The 25,860-nt window shown below is 41.1% G+C and overlaps 1 protein-coding gene and 4 non-coding genes across 9 annotated transcripts in view; 4 read left to right on the top strand and 1 right to left on the bottom strand.

The window, feature by feature from the left end:
• Window positions 1-15,485, bottom strand: part of plxnb2b (plexin b2b) — a 119,210-nt gene extending 103,725 nt beyond the window's left edge. For 2 of the 5 annotated variants that reach the window (XM_028584436.1, XM_028584438.1), the window contains exon 1: window positions 14,752-15,485. The gene's annotated coding sequence lies outside the window, so the exon portion shown is untranslated. Of the gene's footprint in view, window positions 1-9,611; window positions 9,651-12,981; window positions 13,057-14,751 lie in introns of those variants that run through there. The other 3 variants (XM_028584437.1, XM_028584439.1, XM_028584440.1) reach the window with 3 other exon arrangements.
• Window positions 15,486-22,598: 7,113 nt separating this feature from the next.
• LOC114560894 (U4 spliceosomal RNA) lies at window positions 22,599-22,739 on the top strand. The gene has a single exon (XR_003693274.1). It is a non-coding gene; the product is annotated as a U4 spliceosomal RNA (small nuclear RNA).
• An 814-nt stretch (window positions 22,740-23,553) lies between these two features.
• Window positions 23,554-23,694, top strand: LOC114560876 (U4 spliceosomal RNA). The gene has a single exon (XR_003693258.1). It is a non-coding gene; the product is annotated as a U4 spliceosomal RNA (small nuclear RNA).
• An 851-nt stretch (window positions 23,695-24,545) lies between these two features.
• LOC114560875 (U4 spliceosomal RNA) lies at window positions 24,546-24,686 on the top strand. The gene has a single exon (XR_003693257.1). It is a non-coding gene; the product is annotated as a U4 spliceosomal RNA (small nuclear RNA).
• Window positions 24,687-25,451: 765 nt separating this feature from the next.
• LOC114560896 (U4 spliceosomal RNA) lies at window positions 25,452-25,592 on the top strand. Its single transcript, XR_003693276.1, has one exon. It is a non-coding gene; the product is annotated as a U4 spliceosomal RNA (small nuclear RNA).
• Window positions 25,593-25,860: the final 268 nt, after the last annotated feature.

Here is a 25,860-nt window from a genome sequence, read left to right as displayed (position 1 = left end):
CGAGTTTTTGCTTTCAATCTCCACTGTGAATAAGGAAATGACAAGTGCATCAATTATGAGCGTTGGATATGAAAACTCAAGTTATTTAATTCTCTTCCACTTTGTGCTTGGATATAATTACCAAATAAAGCTTATGAGCAATGTAACTAACAAATGGAGGCATGTAACCCCAACAGCACAGGCCTTTTATTCTGTTTTGTGTTTTGCAAAACCTTGACAATATGAGTTTCCTTTTAATTATAAATCTGTTAAAATACTGGTGGGAGACCATCTGGCTTTGAGTGGTGCTTGATCTTAACAATCAGACACAGATCCAAGTGGACTGTCCTCTGCAAGCACACCTATCACATACTGACCATTGTAATCACCCAAAACAACAAGCCTTTACATCTGTGACTGAGGCTCAGTTCCATTAAAAACCCATCACACCCACTACCGCCACGCTACGCTTACTGCGCACAAAACCTATTGCTATAATTGGCTCCAGTGCACCCATTTCCAACTCTGGACGGGCCAACCGGAAAATGCAAAAAAAAAAAAAAAAAAAATCTGCAGTACCTGGAAGAGATCCAAACTCTGGTCATGTCTCAGTGACAATCAAGCATGACAAATTATTTCCAAAACATGCGGACTGTTTCAATCAGACGGGCGGAAAATAAGGGATGAAATAGGAAAAAGAAGAGGTGAAACAAAACATTGTTCATTGCTTGCTTCAGGAGGCTAAGGGTGATGGCACACCTCCAGATGAACACACACACTCCATCATCCCACATAAACACACAGAAAGGTGCGGTTGTGAAGTGGATCTGTTGTTTCACAGCGACCGCAGTGAGGGCCACAACCATGTCATTACCCCAGCCAGGGAAAAAAAGGAATCCCAGAGCCTGGCATGCTGAACCTTGCGGTAGAGTTGAGAGAGTGTTTGTGTGAGGGTGTTTGCCAATGAGAGAAAGATAAAGAGAAATGGGGGGGGAAAGAGTTAGACTGTGAATGTGTATGAAAGTGTGACCGAATGAAGTGTGTGTGCATGGAGGTGATTGTGTGCCATCAAGGCTCAGCTCTAGTTTGAGCGAGCGCCGTGGAGATGTTTGTCATACCAGAACGAGGAGCGTGTCTGGACTGGGATGAGACTGAGAGAAAATGCTAGCGGTGTCCTAAGGCTCTCTGAATAAAAAAAAAAAAAAAAAAAAAAAAAAAAACACTGCCCTCTCTCTTCAACAGAACACACTTAAAGACTGACTCGCAAACTCATGATTTGAGGGAAGGGGGAGCTTAAGGCCACTCATTAATACAAAAACAGAAAAAGAAATCACAAATGAGAGCAAAGGGCAGGAGAGGAAGCTATTTATGGAAAATAAAGTGTAATTTATAAGCAAAGTAACTAATCATCACCAGCAAGAGACAATAGAAACTCACAATCAGTCATAATTGTTTCTTGGGTGTGACATGACTACAGATAAAGAAAAACTATAATTGATATTCTGAACCCACTTTTGTTAATTAAAGCACTGATTATTCTGCTAAACAGACTTCGACAACCAGAGGCACAGCACTGCCCTTTAGAAAAGGCACTTGCACAGCGTTAAACTGAATTCCTTTGAGGCCTATGTTTTTGGCAGCGCTGTTGTCGGGGGATCAGGACGTTCAATGATATGTAAACAAACACAAAAATGGGAGAGCGGTTTGCACACGAGACAATCCACAAACCAAGCATTTTTATTTGTTTTCTCCAATAAATGTCAAGCTTTATTAATTGATTGAGCCGGAGAGGGACAGAGACTGGGAACGGAGAGAGGCAGCGGAAGCTATGAAGCAGTGTGTGGACTATTGTAATTTCATCCCTCTCTGCTCTCGGGGGAAATTTATGCCAAAACCTTACACCAACAGATTATATATATATATATATATATATATATATATATATATATATATATATATATATATATATATATATATATATATATATATATATATATATATATACACACACACACATAAACACATATACCTACATACATATATCTTAATCACATGATTTCCCTCATTAATCGCAATTAATCACATTGTTCTATGCAAAATCCAATGAATTCAAAAGTAGTGTATAGTGCAATTTTATTTTAAATGTTCTGCCAAATGAACAAAAGTGCCATAACATTTGTTCTGCAAACACTTAACATCAGCATTTTGTTGATACAGTAGCAGATAAATAACATATTTGGTGTAAATCTCACCTTAAACAATGTAATCAAAGCAAATACAAAATTAAAGTTTATTGCCACTGCCAGGGCATTCATGTTATCCTGTTTGTTATATATATCCTGCAGTCTGTAACTATCCACTTTGCTATGGCATTTGTTAGCTTCTCTTGCCATTGTTTATCTATACTTCTCCCACACGCTGCATCTAACGTAGTCTGCCGACACGCCACTGTTTGTTTCGTTGAATGATTTGCTGGTATCAACGGTGTGTATTGCATTTAGGTGATATTTCAGACTGGAAGTACTCTGGTTATAAGAAAATTCAACTTTGCAGTGGTTACAAATAACTTTGGTTCTGTCGACTACGCCGTCTGGAAGAACTTTAAAATGAAAATGGCCATGTAAAAGTTCCGTACAATTCTCCATGTTTGTTGGTTTGTTTATCCGCCAATCCTTTTCTTTTCCAGTTCCTGTAAGTGCAGCAGCAGTCAGCACAGACTTTTACAAAATAAAAGCCTGTGAGCAACAGACTTTTACAATAATAAAAAAAATAAAAACTGTGTTAATGCGCAATAAAATAATTGTCAGCATTAATTAATTAATGAGTTAACGCAATAACTTGTCTAGATAGATAGATAGATAGATAGATAGATAACCTCAACTCTGAAAAACTCAGTACAGCAACAAAAATAAGCCTAAAGTGATCTAAATCCTAACGTAGAAAAAGTTGACAGAAAGTAGCCTGTATATACTACAGCATATCTGTGGACTGAAGGGTTTGTGGCTTAGAAAGGTTGGACAATGAACAAAAGGGGACCTTGGCTTACCGAGAGTCTGGTCTGGGCATATAGGGGAGGCAGTTGAGGACAGCACACTTAATGGAAGTGACAGTCAGCAGATACGCCAGTCCCCTCTACCCACAATCGCTTCTGCTGCCTCCTCCTCTGGCGGCCCCGGAAAAGAAAAGGAAAATACCCCCCCCCCATCTTCAGATTACATACAATACACACTAACATTCCAGGAGAGAGGGAGGGGAGGGGACGGTGGAATGGGGGAAGTGAATAGACAGGGAGTGCTGCCAGGGCCTACATTTAGATAGTGTGGTTATCAGCGGGAAAAGGGGAGAGAGAAACAAAGAGGAAGTTTACTGGCGTTGTTTTATCTGGAAGGGCATTAAACTGAGAGGCACACAGGGGACGAGACAGCGAGAGTAAAGAGAAAGACCATTCAGAGGAAAGAGAGAAACTGTCCAAAGTCAGGCAACCTTCAGAAGCGTCCTGTCTCTCTAACTCACAGTCACACACAGACACTTTGCCCTTGGCTGAAAGTCATCCCTAGTTCATGGTTGCTGGCTTTGATAGGAGTCCGGGCCCTGAACGAGTTACTAACGAACCAGAAAGCTGCTTGTAGGGCGATAGTTGCAGCTTGATGTGCAGCGAGAGAGGCTGTCACTGGGATGGAAACTGAATGTGGCCTTTGATAAAACACTCAAAGAGGGATAAAAACAGAACGGGAAGTAGGCAGCCCATTAGGCCACGATAGAAAGAAGGGGAAATAGAGAGGGCTAGACGACGAGGACTTGTAAATCCGTGGCCCAGTGTGTTGTCCTTGACCCTGTCAGATGGGGCTGAGAACTGCGGTGAGAAACAGTGTTGGGCACACTGCCCCCCAGACGTGGGCTGGAGAAGGAGGAGAGGCATGTCGATGAGGGGGACCCTCCCCACCCCCCCCACACAACACACACATACACAAACACACACCACCAAGGTAGTCTGCTGGAGCCCACTAATCAGAGAACTTAGCCGCTGACCTCTCCACAGGCTCTATACCTTTTAATGAGATCCATGCCTTTGATTCGTCTAGCCGCCTGGAGGGAGAGGCAGATCACGATTCACGCATAAGTTCAGACACACACACAAACTTTGCCAACTGTAGATGGACTTTCACATCCACACTGCTGTGAACACAAAGACACAAGAGATGTACACAGTTGAAATAATGAGCGCTTTGTAATCCACAAAGGCCAAGGGCTCTCATGCGTGTTCATGCATGCACAGAGGAAGTGGATACACAACAATGGACTAGAACAAGCACGGACGAAGAACTGACTAAAGCAAACTAATCAGCACACACAAGGACACACAGACATAAACTGAGCCCAGCTCAAGGACACAACACCCACCTTGTTAAGAGGCCGAGGGAGGTGCAGGTGAGATTGGATCCAGACATGCTTGCTCACAGATAGAATTGAATTATTGATCAGCCAACCGATTGTGTTATGAGGAATTCATGGATTCACGCCTGGGCTGTCCAGCTCCCTTAGGCTGAAAGACAAACTGTTTGTGGACTCACTGTACATGTATACATTTGTTTATGTGTGCTGGGGAAGCCTAGTGGGAAGCAGGTTGCACTGGTCGAAGTTTGAATTATTTTCTGTGGGCGGAGTAGGCAGTGTGAGCTCGCACTTAGACAAGACAGAGCAAACAGTGAATCGATCAAGCTGGCTGGGGTGATGCATACAAAAGGAAGGCCTCACCCTCGTTGCGCTGAGAGAGCTTTAACTGCTCACACACAGAGTGGCTTTTTTCATTGGCACTCAGGCAACTCTTAATACCACCAATGGGCAGAGAGGAAATGGGATTTTTATTCGTCTGAGCTCTGAGGGTGGTCTGCTGCTGCTAATAATGCACTGAAATACAGGGCCTCGCTTAGCTCGGGTCCCGTCTCTAACATCAACATCAGCCCACATGAGGTTCATGCCATTAGACAAAGGTAGGACTATATTCTGTCATGAGGCTGTGGTACTTAAAAAGCCAGTTTAACCCACTGCATAATTCTTTCCAAGGCTTAACCTAGTTCTTCTTCTTAAAAAAAAAAAAAAAAAAAAAAAAAGTCTGTAGCCAGGTTGTGCTGCTCTAGGCCTGAGCTTAATACAGTACAGACCCAACACCATAACTACTGTCTGAAATGGTAACCTTACTGATAGATGAAAGACACAGCTTTATGGTCACATGCGGTGGAGCCACAATATCAATATTTCAAGGACACTATAGGACCAGGAGAAGATGTGGTCAAGCCTAACAAAGATCCTGTGGATCACAACACTGCAGATGTACTGTAGATGAAATACCAGGTTACTTTAATCCAGTCTAATCAGATTTCCCATACAGAAAAAAAGACACTTGGAATTACACCATATTTAATCTCCCTTGTTTTTGGTAATTAGGACTTGTTTTCTTTACATTTTGTGTGCAGAAATGATGTTGTTTTAGCACGCTGCTCAATGGGGCTAATGCTTTCTTTTCAAGTCGGAAGGTGAAGAGACACATAAGGACCCAACGGGACCAAGTTGTAAGTTCATTTTTTTCCATTACCCAAAGAGAAGACAAACTCCACATGACTAATTGAACAACAGACACAGAGGAATGCGTGATGACATCCTGACGGCAGACAAAAACTGGGACTGGAAGTGAAACAGAACAGAGCCTGGATAAAAATAAAAACACTGGCTAAGGGAGGCAGAGGAGGAGAGACATGTCAGTGGAAATGTACTGTAGATCTCAACATGGAGGACTACAGAGAGATCTTAATGGAAGTCTGAAGTGGTAGATAAATGGCTACTCCGGTCTGGTCACGCCACCAGTAAACAAGCAGCGCCACACTGACCAAGCCTCTTCCACCCCACTTTGCTTCAATCTGTTGGATAGCATTGGAAAATGATTGGAAAAGCTCCATACTTCTCCTATATATTCAATTGAAAGAGGATAAAAGTAGAAGGGAAAATGTCTCCTGGTGAGACTTGTGTGATTTGGGGATCCAATTTGGCAGCCTGTTTTCTGTAAACATTGTAACTGCAGCTTGTTTTCAGAGAATGCACCGGCGAGCAGCATTAGGCTGTTCGCAATGTGTGTAGAGAAAAAAGACAAGGTCTTGGTAATAAGGTTCTCTAACCCGAGCAGCAGATCTACTCTGGCTAATGACTGTAATTAAAGAGCCCAGCTCCACGGAGGGATCAATGACGTGGGATCAGCCCAGACAGGACGTGGAATAGACGTAGCTACAGCAGCAGGAAGCGACCACAGGGCTGAGTTTAAAAACTTACAGGCTGTACAAATGGGAGGCTGAGTGCCATGCTAGCATATGTTATAAAAGGGCCTGTAAATATTTAGGCATTCTTACAGGGGCATGTGGCTGCGACTCTGATGTAATTTCTCCTAGGCCTGTCATTTGCTTTAGTTAGAGGCTGAAAACCGAGTGTGGAGCAACTGTAAACACAGATCTGTGAAAAGGGGAATACTGGGAAACATAGTGTCACAGGACAAAAATAAACCATGCAAGAAGCGCAAGTTATCTGCATGACCATCACATGTTTGACCCAATGTATACAGATTAGGGAAGAGGGTGGAAAATTGCAGATGCCATGTCTACGTGATTTGCAGACACCAGCATAAAATATATCTAACAACTTCCTTTTTGCATATAAAGTTGAGAGGGGAAACCAAAACTGCTGCCCAGATGAGTCAGTGAGGAATAATGCATGTCATCACGGGCGCGTGAATAGGAGAGTGGGGCTGGGGGGCAAGCGCAGATACCCAAGACATAGAGCTATGATGACACCTCCACAGATCTGCATTTCAGAAGACAGCTCTGAGCCCCAGGCAGGTTTGAAGCACCAGGATTAATATCCACCTAGACTAGAGACACACTAAGTAAAAAAAAGAGAAAAAAAATAGTTGAACAAACAAGAGATTCAACAGAAGTTACTGCGTGCAAGAGAATGGAGAGAGGACAGAGAGAGACTCTGTCCTGCTTAAAAGGGAACTAGACAGTGTTCAGAGATGGAAATGTTGACATAAACCGAAACTTATAAACACAAGGGCAGTGGGTACTTCCACATTGCTCCAGCAGCACAGGGGGCATGGTTGGCTGATCAGGCATAGCTGAAATTCCTGTTAGATCACGACCAAGTCAGGGAGGTATACACTTCTACAGATCTTTATTTAGTGTGATACAATGGCCCCAACTCAACAAGGTCAATGCCAAAGTAAAAGCCTGACTCATACTAATGCCCTACATGAGCCTGCTATCCAAAAAAAGTATGCAACTAAATGTGACAACGCTCACCTTCAGACTGCATTTTTTCCACTGTTTTATTACCATTTATGCCTAGTTTTGCTGTTTTTATTGCAGATGTTATTTGTTTTTCTGCTTATATTCTACCTGTCTTTTCCCTCCTGAATCCTTCTGCTGTTGCACTGGGCCACTAATTTCCCCATGGGGCTCAATAAAAACAAAAACAAAAAAACTTATCTTAAAAAGCATCACTGTTACCTTAGAAAATCCCACCTCAGACAACAGCAACTATGACCAGTGGTCACTACAAAATGTCAGCCTCTAAGGTTAAGGCAGTATCTTTGACAGTGTTATTACTACTGCTGCCGAGACTACTGCCACAGTAAAATGGTCCGTCAGTTTACAGATGAGAGGCAACAGAGCCAGTGGCATTTAACTAGATTCTCAGTTAACTTTAACAATTGCTGTATGAACTGATTTTAATAGGTCCCTTTTGGATCATAGGCTACTGAAAGGCTGCAATACCCACCTCATTTAACAGAGACAAGGACATGACACTGACAAAGAAATTATTTCAAATTTCATAATACCATTTCATTATGAACTTTAATGAAGGCAGAAAGTCTTGCCTACAGTATATACTTTGTCATTTCCATCTTACTAAAAACACAAGTATAGAAACTACCTGTTTGTGTAACGTGGAGCTGAATGACAAACATCTTAACAGTTATATGTGAACTGCTTTACGCTTTCATTTCATTCATCCAGCATTAGATTTCTTTGCAAAGACATAATGACCAAGAGCAATTGAGGGCTAAAAGAGGCCTGCAGGCTTCACACTGGCAGTGGCAAGGACAGGTGTGTATGAAGAACATCTCATTTTTTGCCTGCAAAACCTTGCCTAATTTCTAATTTTGATTGAAACAGACAAGCAGGAGACAGACACCCAACCTCCAGCAGCGCTGCCACCCCCATGTCCATTTCCAGCTGCCAGCAGGTTTCAGTAGATGCCAGAGATAACAAGGACAGCATTTCCTCAAGATCCAATTTTGCTATATTTCTATTTTAGAAACACATTCTGCCTACAGAATTTTTATTAGTTTGTAAACGTTATTAAATTATGGAGGTTTATATTTTTAAGACAACTGCTAAAAAATTCAAAACCCAAATACAAAATGGAAAACAGTTTTCCAAAAATTTACAGAAATCAACTATATGAGGTGCAAATGCAACATAACTTTTTATTTTCATAGGATTGAAGATTTCATACCACTTAAAATTCTAAATGAGGGACTAGCTGGCAGGTCATCTATAATTCCCCTGTTTTAAATGAGTAAAATATGTCATATCTGTATTTTAAAACACCACCTTTTTAAAATAAGGTTGTTCAGAGTCAAACTCTGCAAGTGAGTTACTTCCTAAATCAATGAGGATCATTCATCTCTTCTATGAAGTTACACTCTCACAGACCATCCCTCTAGGTCTTCCAAGTTTGCCACATTATCTTCCCTCTTTGCGCTCTCAGGTTGGTGTGACCTTCATCTCCAGCTGCCGCCAGTGCACTGACCCTTCATGCATCTGTCACCCACCAGTCCTGGCTGAGGCTCACATTCAGTACTACATAATTAATCGCCCAGTGTGCATACAAAAAAATTAAAAAGAAGAGGGCCAATACTTGACTACCATATTAACATAAACCAGCTGGACGTCATATTAGCTGTAAAGCAGAGGTGATAATTAAAAATGATCTTGGCAGGAGTAAATTGGTCAGTTTGAGGATTAACTGTGAAATGACTTGGATAAAAATGAATTGCACCCTCTGGTGCCTTAGCTCGGATTAAATGGCACTCAACATGGAGCAACTCATTGCTGAACAAAAAGTGCAGTGAAAATGCATTACAGGTGGACTAAGTAGCTCCACACAGTTTCCATTATTCCTCAGCTACTGTAAGTCCATTTCAAACCCAAATCTCTTTGAGAAAGATATATCAGCACACTGCCAAATCCTGCACAGGCTCCCTCAATTTGCACAGAAATAAAGCGTTGACTCATCTTCAATATGTTAAAGTCTGAGAGATCTGCGAGTTGTCTTTTCATCATGAAGCAAAAGGAGCAGGACTACACATCAGCCAGTCACATTACACTGATTGAAGCAGACACAACCAACTTGCCTCTGAAATGTTTAAATAGATGGCATTTTGATAGCAATACGTGCCAGACTCAATTACCAAAGCAAAAAATAAATTAGCTCCTTGCTCTCTTTTCTGCTGCCAATACAAGTATTGAGAAGAAAGCCTCAGACTGAGATTTCCCAGGACAGGAATCAAGGTGACCACTCACTCTCATCATTGCTGATTAGTTTTCAGATACCTGCTTCTGTGCTGTCTAGCTGCAATGGCTGGCTGGGGCTGAACGTTTGCCAGTGGCCCGAGCTGGTTGACATGCCTCCAGTGAGCAGGTAGCTAAAAAAGCCTCTGCGATATTCTGTGTCTGTGTGTCAGCCTGTCAGTTCAGCCGTCATAGGGAAGTGGGTGAGGGGAAGTTGAGGCATATTGTGTATCCATCAATAGTGTTCAGTCCTCAGCTATGCAACCTCATGTCTGCTGACAACCAACACCACACTAAATGCCTTTTGAACAGCAATGGAGATCATGTATTCCTCTGGGCTAACTTTTTTTTCTCTGAAGTTGCCACCTACCTCTCTAAAACTCATGTCATGTCTCTCTCGCTTTAAAAATAATAAGAACATTCTACCCACAACCTCTCAACCGAGCAATTAAGGCAGCTCCCTCCCCATGTGAATCATTTATCTCTTTCACGAGTGTGAGCATGTTTACAATATTCATCATGCTCCTCTTAATCATGCTTCAAGCCCTGAAAGTGTGGGGAAGAGTCACAGAACGGTTAAAAGGTAGATGCGAGGACAGCAGCGGAGGGAAAACCAGCATGAGTTGACAGCTGCATGGAGAAGTAAGCCGCGATGGGTTGAGTGCATGGTGTGGTTGGTCATGTACATGGGATGAAAGACAGTGAGGGTTGAGGACGTGTTAAGGTTGTTTTTAAGAGGTAAAAGTACACCCTGCTGAGCTGAACTTGACCATAATATCTGGGGCTGAAGTGCTTGGCTTGGAAGCCTGTGGAGAGACTAGGTTCAACTCTGAATTGCAGTTAATTAGCTGCACGAGGGGGTGCATTGGTTGCCATCTTCTTCCACAGAGCCCATCCTCATAGCCTCCTGCTGAGGGAGTAAGCATGACAATTAGCATGATCACATCTCATAGGCCTGCCATTCATCAGCTTTGTTATCTCTGATCTCAAACACAGAAGGGGAGAAGTGTTGAGTGGTGAGGGTGGCAAGGGTTTGACTTGTGAGGTACAAACAATGCCACAATCGGAGTAAGAGGGCAGGGTAAAGAAAGGAACACTGTTGAGGGGAAGGTTTAGGACAAGGCCATGAAATCCAAGGGCAAAAGGTAGGAGCTGTAAAACCCGGCAGAAATAACACCAGAAGTCCACCTCACCATGACGTCCTTTCATCATAAGATAATAAAGACATAAAAAGACAAGCCTATCTCTTATCTGAAGCAAATCTCTATTCCCCAGATTCTAAAGCCATCCAACTGCAAGCGGACATGCCCTTCACGCATCTGCCCACACTCCCCTGGCGTCTATGTACTTTAGATAAACAAGAGGAACACGGTATTGCATATGGGTCTCTCTCATGTGCGCCAAACCTATTTCATGACTAATAAATTTACGAAGTCCATTCCACAGTGGGGAAATGTTGGTCAAACAGTGCCTACTAGTCAGCAGTGATGCCACGTAAAGCATTATTTGTAACGCATTACTCTAATCTGAGCACTTTTTTCAGTAACGGGTAATCTAACGTGTTACTATTTCCAAACCAGTAATCAGATTAAAGTTACTTATCCAAGTCACTGTGCATTACTATTTTTGTCATTTTCCTTAGCAAAAATATATATTTTTGCTTTCTTCTTGCGTCTCGGGGAGTGAAGTCACGTATGCGACAAGTCACGTTTTCAGCATGAGGACAGGTTACGTTTTCAGCATGTGGACAGTTCACGTGTACCACGCAGCGACACAAACGTAAACAACAATGGAGGGAGGAGAGAGATGCACGTTTTCTAGCTGGAAATACAGTCACTATCTTGAGTTTGTGTCAGCTAAAAGACGGCAATATTAAAGCGCCCATATTATGCTCATTTTCAGGTTCATAACTGTATTTTAAGGTTGTACCAGAATAGATTTACATGGTTTAATTTTCAAAAAACACCATATTTTTGTTGTACTGCACAGCTCTCTCACTGCTGCAGATCCTCTTTTCACCTGGTTTCTGTTTTAGCTACAGAGTGAGACCTCTTTTCATCTTCTTCTTCTGTACCATCTTTGATTGCAATCACACATGCTCAGTAGCTCAGATGTAGAGCATGTCAGCTAGCTAACTCTAGAGACGGTAAAAGAAAGCCTGTTTCTCCAACTTTGGTCAGTTACAAGGCAGGATTAGCTGGAAGACTTCTAAATGAGGGCACACATGTAAGTAGTTCTTTTGTAGATTATGGTGAACTTGTGTGTGTTGTAGCAGTGCTTTGCTATAGAACAAGGTAGCATGCTAGCGTTAGCATGCTAACGCTAGCATGCTAAAGCTAGCAAGCTAACGCTAACGCTACGAGCTAAGGGTTGTGGTTAGCCAGCTCATTTCGTACTGTGACGTCACAGTCCGAGCCAATTTTGAACAGCTCACTAGGAGACTGAAGGCAGGACACATTCAGAAACCGTATCTTACTCAAAACAGCATGGATGGATTTTTTTCAAAGTTTGTATGTGTGTGGAAGCACCAGAGACACAAAAGAACCCCCCAAATCCCAGAAAAAGTGATTTTTTTCATAATATGGGCACTGTAAAGTTTGTTGTACACTCTGTGCTGGTGACGACAAAGTGCTATCTAGCTACAAAAACACTACTTCAAATTTGAAGAAACATTTGGAGTCGCAGCACTGCAGTCAAACTTACAGAGCAAGTCCCACCAGGTGGTGCGAAGCAGAGAAAAGGAGGTCCCCCACCACCCAAACAACAAAAGCTGGACTTTGGTGCAAAACCAGGAAGTGGGGGAGAGTTGAAGAAGTTGGTCGGGCAGTATGTTGTAGAGGAAATGCTGCCCGTAAACACGGCTGACTCGCTCTCTTTCGTGCCATAATAAACCAGATCCTACTACTGGCAATGCCGAGCTGCCTCACAGTAAACCGGTTGTCATTTTTATGTTGAGGTTGTGGGGGTGTTGTCTTGTAACCTAACTTCGTTACTTCTAAAATCAAGTAATCTGTAAAGTAACTAAGTTACATCCAGTTTCAAAGTAACTGTGGCAACACTGCTAGTCAGTGGATGTAGGTCTAACAGACCTTGCAATACGATGAGGATTTATATTACATCATGTTTTTAGTAGGGACTGGAAAAAAGAAGATTAACTAGTCATTTAAAATGAACCACTTTTGCTATGAACCAACAACATACTCTATTCATGTATCCGTTCGTTTAGTGCTGTTTTTCTGTTTGCAGGCTGCAGACAGAAGGCATGGGATTGCTTGTTGCTTGTGAGGATTATGGTTTTATTTCAAAATGAAAATGACAGAAGTCAATAATCCAAATGCAAAGAAAACAAAAGAGACTGGGGATGATTTTAAATTCATCTGACCTTAAAAATATTCCAACGCTCTTTGAAATGAGGCGCATGCATCCAGGAGAGGACAGTTTAAACCATCTGAGAAAACTGCAACACAAAAAGGACAGAATGAACTTCAGCTCACCCAAAACATGTAGGAGCTTAACAGCTGAGGGCTCACTACCTTCGACTTTCAGTTGGTCAGAGGCTATTTTACTGGATCCAGAAATAATTGGGAGTGGATCTCACCACAAAGTTTCATTTCCAGAGCTGGCAGCCTATTACCAAAAAAAAAGGGTATTCGTGAAAATGCCTGCTTTGTTTGTTATTTTCTCTGTTTCCATTGTATTACAGAGTTTGCTTTTTGGATTGTTTTGCAGAATCCTGAAACATTAACATGACCTGGATGAGAAATGTCTCATATTCACTTGCCCTAAAAAGAGCATCTATGATGAAGAAGTGTGGTACGCTCGTCTTTTTCACCCTTGCGGGGAGCAGGAGAAAACATTTATCACCACTCTCCTCTGTGCAGATAAGGTGTCTCTATTTATTCAGAGTGGAAGAGATAAACCCTGAATGAAGCATTGTGGGGCAGAGAGAGAGGAAAGAGAGCGAGAGAGAAATTGTAAAAAGAAGGAAAAGACAAGGAAGCAACTTGGTTTTCAATTGCTTGTGTGTCCATGTGAACAGATGGCATCTTTTGAAAAACCATCCCTGCTCAGTCAGGAGACAGGAGGCTGACCTCCTGCTCTAACCCCCTTCCAGCCACCACCAGCCACCTTTCCTGCCTCCATGTGCCCCCTGCCCGCACTAATCCATTCCCACTACGAGACTGCTTGTGTAATGTTATCTAATAGGAATAATCCCCTGGAGATGGAGCATCCTATGTACTGTAGGCCTGTGCACATGGGGAGGAAGACGGCTGGGGCTGCGAATATAAATGGACGATTTAGAATGACAACAAGGCGGTACAGTGGTCGGAGTAGGGACACGCCAGGGACTGAAAGATACAGACAGACAGAAATGCACAGGAGATTCAACAAGGACATGAATAGTGCTTCTGTCTCCTTGTTCTCTACAAGAAAGAGAGGAAAAAGGAAAAGCAAAGAAAAGGCAATGCTCACTACTACTTGTGTCCTCTCAGCTGTTGATGTACAGCCTACTGTCCAGAGGTGAGGAACACAGTTCACATGCCCATTTCTTACTGAAATTGCCTGTGTGTAGGGGACAGACGGCTCCTTGTGAGGTGACTGGGCAGATGCTGTGGCTGCAATGCTACTGAGATGAAATGGTTTAGGGAAGAGCATGTCTACAGGGGGCTTTATTTTCTCTCTCTAAACACACAGCTGTTGAGTTTAACAGTAGAACAACTTTGCAACTAGACATGACAACTAATAAGCGTTTCAATTACACATTGCATCATTCCTGAACAATAACACTGCCGGAGATATAAGTCCATTCTTTTTAAAGAAGTATTTCAAAAGCATTTCATTATTATTATTATTATACTTCGGTTGTTTATTCAGCATGTGTTTGCAGTGGACAAATAGGAAATACGATAGGCTACTTTGGAGTTACACGATAAAAACAAAACGATAAATAAAACAGTAACGTGTAAGAGGGGAACGTACGCTGTTATTAGGCTGTGTACGGTTTACGCTCCCATGCCATATCGATGGTGCGTATGATAGGCTATCAAAACTTGGAGCTCTACGCACCAGGGTTTGAAATTGATACTATGGTTAAATGCTAACGCAAATAGTCCCAACCCCGCTTTGCTGGGATAGCTTCCCCGGAACTCACCTTGGAGGAAAAACAGCGAAGCGAGTAGTTGCAAAAACGCGAACAGTCCAGATATTGAAGAGCCCTCTGGTGAAATAGTAAAAAAAAAAAAAGGAAAAGAAAAAGAAAGAAGTCCGTAATCAAGTTCACATTTTACTCTCCTCACACGTCCCGTGAGAGGTTTCAGAAAGGCACTATCCGATGAAAACACTGGCTACCTGGTTGACCAATGTGTCAATTCCGGTTGAAAGGCGACCCGGGCAACTCCTCAACAAAAGACTCTGGGTATGATATCAGGGACTTTCTCCACGCCCAGGTGCCGAGTCATGTGGCAGTTTCCAGGTGTGTCTGTGTGAGTGTCCAGGAGCCGCGGCTCAGTTGGCAGCAACTACAACACACCTGTGGGATCCGCTCACGCGTTCGCCTTGACAGTCATCGCGTTTGAAAACCCGGGAGGTTGTACGGGGAGGAGAGGAAAAAGAAAAAGAGAGAGAGAGAGAGCGAGAGAGAGAGAGAGCGAGAGAGAGAGGTGCGATCGGGTACGGAAAGGAATGAATGCCCTCCCTCCCCACACTCAGCGCCGGCAAAGCCTATAGGAGACAGACAGCAGGCGGAAAGTAGTAGAAGAAGAGAGTGGTGAAAGAGAAACAAGTTGTGTTGATTGTTCGCCGACGCACCGAAATATTTCTGCGTGCTGTGGGAGCGGTTTGCAGCCCCGCGCGCTGTGGTTCCCAAAGTGTCTGCGTGGGGGTGCTTCCTCCAGGTCATTCCGGGCAAAATAAGGAATGTTCACTAGTAGGCTAATGGTTTTAGTTTCACTAACGTTCCCGCCGTTTCATTGAAGCTAGGCTTACTCACAACACTGAAACTACCCTACAGCATGTGTCTATTCATAAACAGTCTCGTGGTTTACTCAGGACAATCAACAGAAGTCACCGTGGACAGCTTCACTAAACTTTGCTTTAGGAAGGAAACCGCTCCCAGTAAAAACTGTTGACAGGAGGACTGGCAATTATCCAGAGGAAGACACATTGCTGTTTCAGATGTCATGTTTGATCCTGAGCATCACCAACGAGCAGAAGCCTCAGTAGCAGGAAGCTCAATTTTAACCAAATAAAACCAAAACTCAACTTTATCACAATTCTTGACCAAAAACTGCCCCATGATGATTAAATGTGATGTAAACTAATACCATCACTTTTATCATCACTGGCTTTACTTTTATGTTCCAGTGTTTGTGCTGTTAAGAATATATAAAGTAGGTCCTATAATAGGAGTTGTATTGTTTTGTTGTTTCCCTTTATTTTAAAAATATGGTTTCATTTAAAATTGTGCAATTTATCTAAAATCCCACATTGGGACAATAATTGCAAATTAGCTGTCATTTTAAATTCTACGTGCCAACGAATCTGTTATATTTTAAGTGGCTGAATGTAACGATGTTAACTGCACATTCATGGTTTATCAAATAAACAGCTAAATAAAACAAAAATAAACCATTGATAGGCCTATTGCATGCAAATGAACACAGATTAATGGAATCGAAAGGGAATTCGGGGACATTGCATGGTTTAAAAATACTATCAAGAGCAACCACTCCTCATTCATTTATATTTCACTGAACCCCATTTGACTATGTCCTCACAAGAGCTGTATTAGTGGTCATTATAACATAAATTATTGGTGTGCTTGCTGTACCTTGGCTGCTGAATCGTTAATCACAAGAGGTATAATTTTGAAGCTCTTTAGTCAAGCTAAGTTTTAGAAAGTGCAACAATCTTTCATTTCCACATGAATGTCTAACAAGCTTTGAATAAGCCATATGTTTAGGTCTTTTTTAGTAAGAAATTCACAGATTTTTTGACTCATTCATGCATCTAGAAGCTAAAAGTTGCTCTGATTTCAGATATGGGCCATATGTGTGTAAGTACTAATCAAGCGTGATTGGCTCTATCATCACCCAAGAGGTTATATGAATAGCTTATTTTTGCCTTAGAGCCTAATATACAACACAGCAATTTGGATTTTTGGCTCCGTGTCATGCCTTGTTGTATGGCTGGGTGTCCATTTTGTGAGTGATTTATAGGCAAATTAGGGTGTCTGTTTGGGGAGATGTGCTGCCTTTGCCCAGTGGGCCCTGGAGCAAAGACTGGAGACTGCGTGGGTGTGAGTCAGCCCCTAACTGCTGACACAGGGACAGAGCTGGCAGAGATTCACACAGCAAGATGGGGAGATGGCTTTCACAGGTCCTCACATTGACTGATGAGATCAAGGAGAAACTAGGCCAAGCCAGACAAGTGTCGGGCAAACAGACACCCAGAGATAGAGTGAGAGAGACAAACACTTCCAAATCACAAACAGAGCTGGGAGAGTGGAAAGTGGCGGGGTAGAGCCGAGTTGTTTTGGGTCTGACTTCAATATGTCCAAACCTGTTTGTCTAAAGAGTAATGAGAATGCTGAGTCTTGGAACATGCTAGCCCAGGGGATGTCCGTAGCCAGGAGAGGCCAAGTCAAAGCTCTCTAAATTCAATAAAGTGGAAAAGAAGTTCACTTTGTTCTACTAGATAGCCTGACTGTGATGACATTTTGATCAATGTGCCTATACCTTTTCCTGCAGCTTGCCTTTATGTTGCTTGAATAGTGATGATCTGTTATCATACCACAGTCAAACAGCACCATTTGTCATACAGTGTCCCTCAGCAGGTCCGGACTGTAAAATGTTTTGACTTTGAACACATTATAAAACCTAATTTATGATACAGCGTTTCAATTGTCCATAATGATGTAGTGGTCATATCAGATTCAAGGTTCATAGTTCAGTGTCTGTTTGCCATGTGGATAGACTGCCCTCTGTTGGTGGCAGTTTGTATTGTTTCATCAACTAACAATCATTAACAAACAGGAGTGTAACACACCTATTCAGCATTTATAGACTCTTAAACATTTAATACATGTTTATAACATGCTAAAATGTAGTTGTGTGCCGCTATAAGGACATTTTTAAGTGTTTATTAATGTACAGTATTATGAAAACATATTATATATTGATACAACTGAATTGTGTGTACAGTGTGTGTACAACAAATGTACAACAAATGTACAAAATAACACAAATACATACACAACATAATACAATGCAACAACACTACAACTATAGGTAAATCAACACCTGTCTGATTTGCAGATATTAATTTTTTTTTTTTATCGTCACATTAACAGATATTGTATACAAAGGCATTGATACATGCCTTGTTTCTGAATTGTGTTTGTGATTAAGGTAAGTAGCATTTTCACACATGAAGTTTTGAATGAATTATAAGCACATAATCTAATATAATAAGGAATTGTGTGTAAGATAAGTAAATAGTTATGAAGTGCACGCATCATTAGCAAGTCCATTAGGTCACTGAGGCTTGTCTGAGCATCTTTAACCATGTAACTCATTCCCAATGCTATTGCAAAATATGATATATATTTATACATATTACATTCAAGCGTAAAAAGTATGGGTTATATTCTGGGAGCAATTTGGGTATTTTTTTACTACAGCAAGCTTATGCTTTTCAAATGCATTCATTACTAACTAAGAAACATACAACTTTCACAGTTGAAGTTGTGTTAATCGTATGACATTTGATAAATAACATACACCCATTGGTCTTGTCTTTCATACAGAAAATGCATTACAGTCTCATCCCTGCATTTATTTTATTTTATTTTGGGGGCAATTTGGCCTTCAATTGATAGGATGGTTGTAGACAGGAAAGGGGGAGAGAGAAGGGGGAAGACATGCATCGGGGCACCTCATCTCTGCATTTATTTAAAGCTCTATGCATCTAATCACATGTTAAATAAAAAAAAATATATATATACACAATAAATTAATCCTCACATTCTCACAATTGGACCCATTGTTTGTGCTCTTCCTATGCATCTGTGTTGTCAGTATCTATCAGTCTTGCTATTTATCATATCACCAGGTGAAGGTTGTCAGATGTACTGTAGTGACAAACCTAAAGATGCAGAGATAACAGATGGAGCGGCTCACAGACACAGGAAACTGTCATGGTGGGGAATGATAAAGGTGTGAAGAAAGACTCAACGGGGAAACAGAGGAAGGATATTTACAGCGTAAGGAACACTTTGATTTGAATGGCTTCCTGACCTAGCTAAGTGCGCCTCCCGCTGTCAATATGACTTATATGTAATTACAGAGGAAGGGAGGGATGTGTGAGCGGCCGAGCGATGGCTACTGTATGCAGGGCTCTGATTCTCCGCAAAGGCATGTGCGACAAGGAGACATCAGGTTTGGCATAAAACGGACTGACAGGCTTATGGTGCCATTCTGATTCAGTCTGGGAATAACCACAAACTGGGAATAGCAGGGTGGCAGCAGTGTGTGGGTTGGTGTGAACAGTCTGCAAGCATGTGTGTGTCAGAGCAAAAAGAAAGACAGAATATTTGAAGAAGATTGATGTTTGAAGATGCTGGTTGGGTGTAGATTAAACATACCAACAATTTAAATGTATAATGTATATACGTATTGCTGTGTGGCATTGAGGAGTGATACTAAAATACTAATGTAGCACTGTGACCTTGAGGTTTAGGGAGAAACTAAAAAGGCACCATGAGCGACATTTGTCTTCTCTTATCAGATGTCCCCTGAGCTGTCATTTTACTCAAGAAAAATGTCATTGTTTTACTCTCCCTGCTCATAAAACAATCTAATCACAGTTTGCCCAGCTCATCCTGTATTGTCCAGGTGGCCCCACTCTGAGAGGTAACAGAGGGACTCTCAGCATCAATAAATGCCTTTAACCAGGCTAATGTGATGTAGCACAGATTACACAAGGGCCTGTGTGCATCCAACTACACTCATGTAAACAAATACACACCTGCTTGCATGCACACATTTCTATCCAAAGTGTGCACCATATCCATTCCCTACTGAGCCAGTAATATCTAATTCAAAGAGGTTGTTTGTCCTTGACAATGCCTGTAAATGTGTGATTATGGGGAGAAATCTGCACTGTGTGGTCTAAGCTGGATCAGCCTAGTTGGCACAAGTGCAGTCTAAAGACTTTACTGACAAGCTTACATTTCCCCCCAAACCAAAACAGTCTTACTTGACCTATATGAGCTGCTCCATATGGTGTAAAATAGGTTAGATTGTGACCCAAGTATAACATTGATTCTTTTCTTTTTTTCATGCCTGTGATTGATGGTTCAGGGTGAAAATAGTTCTCAACATGTTGAAGACTATGGCAGCCCACTGAGTCCCTTTTGGATGGCACAGTATTCTGTGGGCTGCCCAGCAGCCTGTGCTGAATGGCGAAGACAGCTAGGCCATCTGTTACACTCTATTTTCATCTCCAACCAACAGGGAGAGACACAGCCCAAAGGGACTTCAACTGCTCTCACAGAGTCGTATTTGTTCAACAGGTCAAGTCTAAGCCTTGCAGTGCTGGACCACCAAACCAGATCTCATTTATGGCACAGCCCAGGTTATTACAATACCCCACATATCACTTGACTGGGCAGAGCTGGTGATAAAGGAGAAAACATTAATACAAAAAAATAATCAGGTGCCACAGAGAATTAGAAGAGATTATTACTGTCACAGTACAAATGACCATAACCCAATGTGCTCTCAAATGCTTTTTAAGCCAGGTTAAAAAGGATCATCGTGTAATGTGTTTCACTGGTTGAGAAAAGAGAAATTTGTTAGGCTTTCCAGGTGAGGATGAAACAGAGGCTGGCAGGATTCATTTGAGATTACTTGGTGCAAACATGGTGTAATCCCCTTATCTGCGTACTTACCTGTCTCTGGCAGTGAGCCAAGCCTACCTCTATGAACCTCATTGGCTTGACATTCTGGCAGGAGCAAATCCCTGTCTAATGTGTCAGCCCAGGCAGCTTTAACACCTGGCACGCCAATGCTTATCTGCTGAGCACCCAGTAGCACCTGCATTATCCCACTGAAGCTTTAACAACAAGTGAAATGGCTTTTAAATTACAGTTTGTGTCATACACCACAAACACAGTGTGCAAAGTGCATACCATTACTATGGGGTTATGGCCTGATCAAAATAGCCTACATGTATAGATACCCCCCATTGAAGCATCCTTTCTCCTGGTGGTTGGCTCCTGGAGGATTTTAACATTGATAAATCTGTATTAAGGTTTTGAAATGAATGAATATGCTCTCGCTGCTGCTACTATTACTGAGTTATTATATTCTCTCTTCAAACAATAATCTTAGAACTTGTTTTAATTAAAACTTTATAGTAGGCCTAAATCCCTAGAACCAAACCATGTTTGTTAATCCTGGCAGGATTCTAGTTGTTTATATGTTTTTATGTTATATTGGATCTCTGAAACATGTGGCTCTGTAACCTTTAGAAAAGTGTTTGTATATTCAAATAAGAAGATGAAGGGGGAAAAAGGAAAAACTATGACTATGTCTACATTTAACCATTAAATAATTGTCCACAACCATGAATCGCAACTGCTACAGTTTACCTCTTTAAAACTTTCTCAGGGATGTTACAGTAAATCAAAGTCAGATCCATAGTCTGTCTTAAAGTAGTCTCTGGCCCAGTGCTTAAAGTGATTGTCCAAACGTGGCATTTGGTAATCCATTATATAGCAAGTAAAAATACGAAAAAAAAGAGTTGTTTAATCAACTCGGACCGGCCAGTTTTCATTTAGCCTAGGCCTACAACTTCAGTATCACCGTAGAGCATGTGGAAGTTACTCGTATGTAGGCTATCAATTACTCTGTGTTTTAGATATACCAAATCTGTAGGCTTCTTCAATAGAATTTTCGAGGAGGCCGCAGCAGGTGAGAAAAGTTCAACTTGTATAACGTTACTTGTAAGGTCTATTGGAGGAGCGTGCTATCATTGCACGGTAGTATTAGGCTACCAACCAGACTTACGTTTTTAAAAACGTAATTTTTGCTCTTTTGATAATTTTAAACTTATCTGGGCGATTATCGTTGACGGTAATTATCCCAACCGTAAGCATTCTGTTGAACGTGGTAGCTAAATGCATGTGGCAACATTAGCTCTGATGCTAGCTACATTAACACACCGTTTTGAGATGTGGTTATGTTAGATATAACGTCATATCTGCTCTCTGGAAGTAGCTGTCTAGGTTTATGTTACACATGTGGTTACTTTTCAGAACAACAGCCTACATTGACACACACAGGGAAAGTAGTACAGCAGGTTTATACTGTTCTATGTCGACATCTGGTGGTGTTTCTGTAACATAACGTTAGTTTTGTCGAGGGACGGATTGGAGTAATGATGAGCAAGTCGTTTTGTTTGAAATGCTGTTCCTCGAAAAAGTTTCAATTTATGCCATATTATATATTTACATGGCAATCGCTGTCTTTTGTTGAAACACTAAAACACGTTGTTTTACCTTTGTGTGTGTGTGTGTGTGTGTGTGTGTGTGTCAAATGGGCCACCGTAGACTGTCGCCGCTTACAGTCTTATTTTCTCACGTTTTAAATTCATACTATAGTGAGCTACTGATTACATGCTTAATATGTGTGAAACACTAAAGTTTGTATGCCTTTAAATGAAGGAAAACTGTACGCTGGGCAGGGCTGACATTAAAATTACTGTGTGGGAGATTCTATCCCATGATGCATTGCGTCACAGCCACAGTTTGAATTAATGTTAATTTAGCATACTTTAGCATACTTCAAAAAGCAGCAGGTTGGGTTGGTAGAATATACGTATTTAAGTGTGCTCCGAAGACCGTGTGGTTGTTATTTAATTATTTTAGAGCTAAAGTACCGTAACTAAACAACGTGTGTAGCGGAGTGACTTCCCTGTCCATACCTTTTCTAAATCAGCTTTGCGCAGTGGCAGTATCGTAGCCTATGAGGTTTATCCGAGGCGCGATTATTGCTAGTTGAAAACTTTACCCAATACCCCGCCTTGACGACTTGAAATATAGTCGGCAATGGCAATTTTTGACGGTCTCTAAGGAGACTGACAATATGTAAAAATGAAATATATAACGCGGACATACGACGGACCTTGCGTTTGCAACGCATGGTCGTAATGTGTATTGTACTATCTTAATACTTACATATTAATAGTGATCTAATCAGTCGATTTAGCGTTTGTAAGTATAACGTTACCACGTTACGTTCTGTTTATCTTGTCTCTTCGTGTTAATGCCTATTTCATACAGTAATGGTTTACACACTGCTGCAGACTCTTTTTTTGTCTACACCTATTCTACAAATTCCCAGTCGTACATGTTTAAATATATATTAGATATTTGTATTAGCCTACTGATGATCTCTATATTTTTGTTTTACTGGCACTCCATGTACCCTTTCCCACTTTGAACTGCAACGGCTGCACAGCAATCCAATGTGCTCGGAATAACCGTTTATCGTATCTTAAACTTAATTCCATGCAATTTTGAACGATTGTATGTAACATATACTCAGACTACAGTGGCTGAAAGGGATATTTTGGTACGCAAAAATAAAGAAGTGGTACTCTGACGAAGTCAGTAGGGCTAGTCTGATAACAAGCTTTTTTTTTGGTAATCTTCTTTGGAAAATATCAGTCTCATCCAGCCCAAAGCATAGTTAGAACACACGCAAATAAGTCCCACCTACCGAACTACAATCACAAGGCACGTTAACCTAAATAACTATTTTTAACCCACGCAAACTATAGCATGACAGCAACTCCAGAAATGTGTTATCCAAATAATGAAAGTAACGTAAAACCCTAACAGAGGGACATGCGGATCTGAGAGACATCCCCTCCGTAACTTATTCTCGTCATCCTTTTGCAGTGGCAGTATCCTAGCCTATGAAGTGTATCCGAGGCGTGATCATTGCTGGTTGAAAACTTAACCCAATACCCCGTCATGACGACTTGAAATAAAGTCAGAAATGGCAATTTTAGACGGTTTCAAAGGAGACTGATATATAGTTCAAAATAAAATCAATGTACTTATGTTATGAAGACAAAACGAAATTTTCTCCATAACTTCGTAAAAATTTATAGAAATAGATATAATGATCAGGCAGTGTCACTCTATTTTGCCTGTAGCCTATATGTAGGCTATAACAGTATACTGCATGGTCTTATACGTGTTTTACTTCGGAGAATTTAAAGCAGAACTATGTAACTTTTAGCTGCAGCTGTAGTTCCAATGAGACAACCTGTAGGGAGACCGAAGCAGGAAAAGTTACATAGTGTTGCTTTAAGTCGTAATTATAGGTATGTTCTGTTGTTTCTACATGTTTTCACCACTCTTAAAAATGCAACGGAATTGTTTTAAATAATAAAAAATGGCATGGTCTAAATATATTCATCTTTCTAGTCTGCCTGAGTTCCGGGAGCCTTAAACAAAGGCGTACCGGAGAGTACGTCATTTCCGTTTATAACCTATTTCAATGTTGTGCATTTATTCGACGTTGTGTGTGAGTGCTTATGTTAGATTGTTTGTTTATAACTTTAATTAACTATGTAAGTATTGATAATAAGTTACTACACGATTCAGCCACAAAATTCAGGACACGTCTGATTGTGTTTTCTATTAGGCTTATCTATTTAGTCTTTTCCTTAACTACTGTTTCTATTTATGGAGATGTACTTGTAAAGTCTCCATGACTTTTCTCTGGGGATAACATGGTTTTAAATGTCGACACAGTTAACGAGTAACGATTCATTATAAAGTGGTAGACTTTTAAGCCGCGCCCATTGTTGAACCGTAACAGAGAGGTGTGCGGGCCGGAGACACTCCACTGTTTTTGCCTGAGTATTGTTATCTTTGCGCAGTGGCAGTATCGTAGCCTATGAGGTTTATCCGAGGCGCGATTATTGCTAGTTGAAAACTTTACCCAATACCCCGCCTAGACGACTTGAAATATAGTCGGCGACGGCAATTTTTGACGGTCTCTAAGGAGACTCATCTAATGTTTAAAACTAAATCATTAAGAAAGCTTGATCTTTTCATTGGCTTTGCAGTATAATGTGATTATATATTGTTAAATAAGTTATAAAGGTATGAATGGGCTTGTAGCCAGAGTGTAATTCAGTATTTTGTACACTTTTGTTATTATGTATTTCAGTTTAATCACTGCATGGTCTTAAGGGTGTTTATTTTGGGGAATTTAAGTCGTAATAATGTTTAGTGTCGGTATGTTCTGTTGTCTTCACATGTTTCTCCGCATTTAAACATGCGACTGAATTTGTTTAAATAAAAAAAAGGCATAAACATTCGTCTTTCTAGTCTGGCTGCATCCATGGCCTGAGTTCAGGGGGCCTTAAACAAAGACGTACTGGAGATTACGTCATTTCCGCTTATAACTTACTTCAATTGTTGCGCACGTATTTAACGTTGTGTGTGCACTTTTATGTTGGATTGTTTGTTCTTGACTTTATTCATATTGATAATAAATGAATGCACGATTCGACCGCAAAGTTCAGGACGCGTCTGTCTTTTCAATTTTTTGTATTTGTCTTTTCCTTACCTACTGCTCTCATTAATGGAGATGTATTTGTAAAGTCTCCATGAATTTTCTCTGGGAATAACATGGTTTTAAATTTCTACACAATTGTAGCGATTCATTATAAACTGCCTGGTAGACTTTTAAGCCGCGCCCATTGTTGAACCGTAACAGAGAGGTGTGCGGGCCGGAGACACTCCACTGTTTTTGCCTGAGTATTGTTATCTTTGCGCAGTGGCAGTATCGTAGCCTATGAGGTTTATCCGAGGCGCGATTATTGCTAGTTGAAAACTTTACCCAATACCCCGCCTAGACGACTTGAAATATAGTCGGCGACGGCAATTTTTGACGGTCTCTAAGGAGACTCATCTATTGTTTAAAACTAAATCATAAACTAAGCTTGATCTCATGATTGGCGTTGCAGTTTAATGTGGTTATATACTGTAAACTAAGTTATAAAAATATGAATGGGCTTGTAGCCAGAGTGTAATACAGTATTTTGTAAACTTTTGTTAATATTATGTATTTCAGTTTAACCACTGCATGGTCTTAAAGGTGTTTATTTAAGTTGTAATAATGTTTAGTGTCGGTATGTTCTGTTGTCTTCACATGTTTCTCCGCATTTAAACATG

Source organism: Perca flavescens, chromosome 8 (genome assembly GCF_004354835.1).
Source record: "Perca flavescens isolate YP-PL-M2 chromosome 8, PFLA_1.0, whole genome shotgun sequence".
NCBI lineage: Eukaryota > Metazoa > Chordata > Actinopteri > Perciformes > Percidae > Perca > Perca flavescens.
Note: the sequence above shows the minus strand (reverse complement) of the source record. Positions and strands in the feature narration are given on the sequence as shown.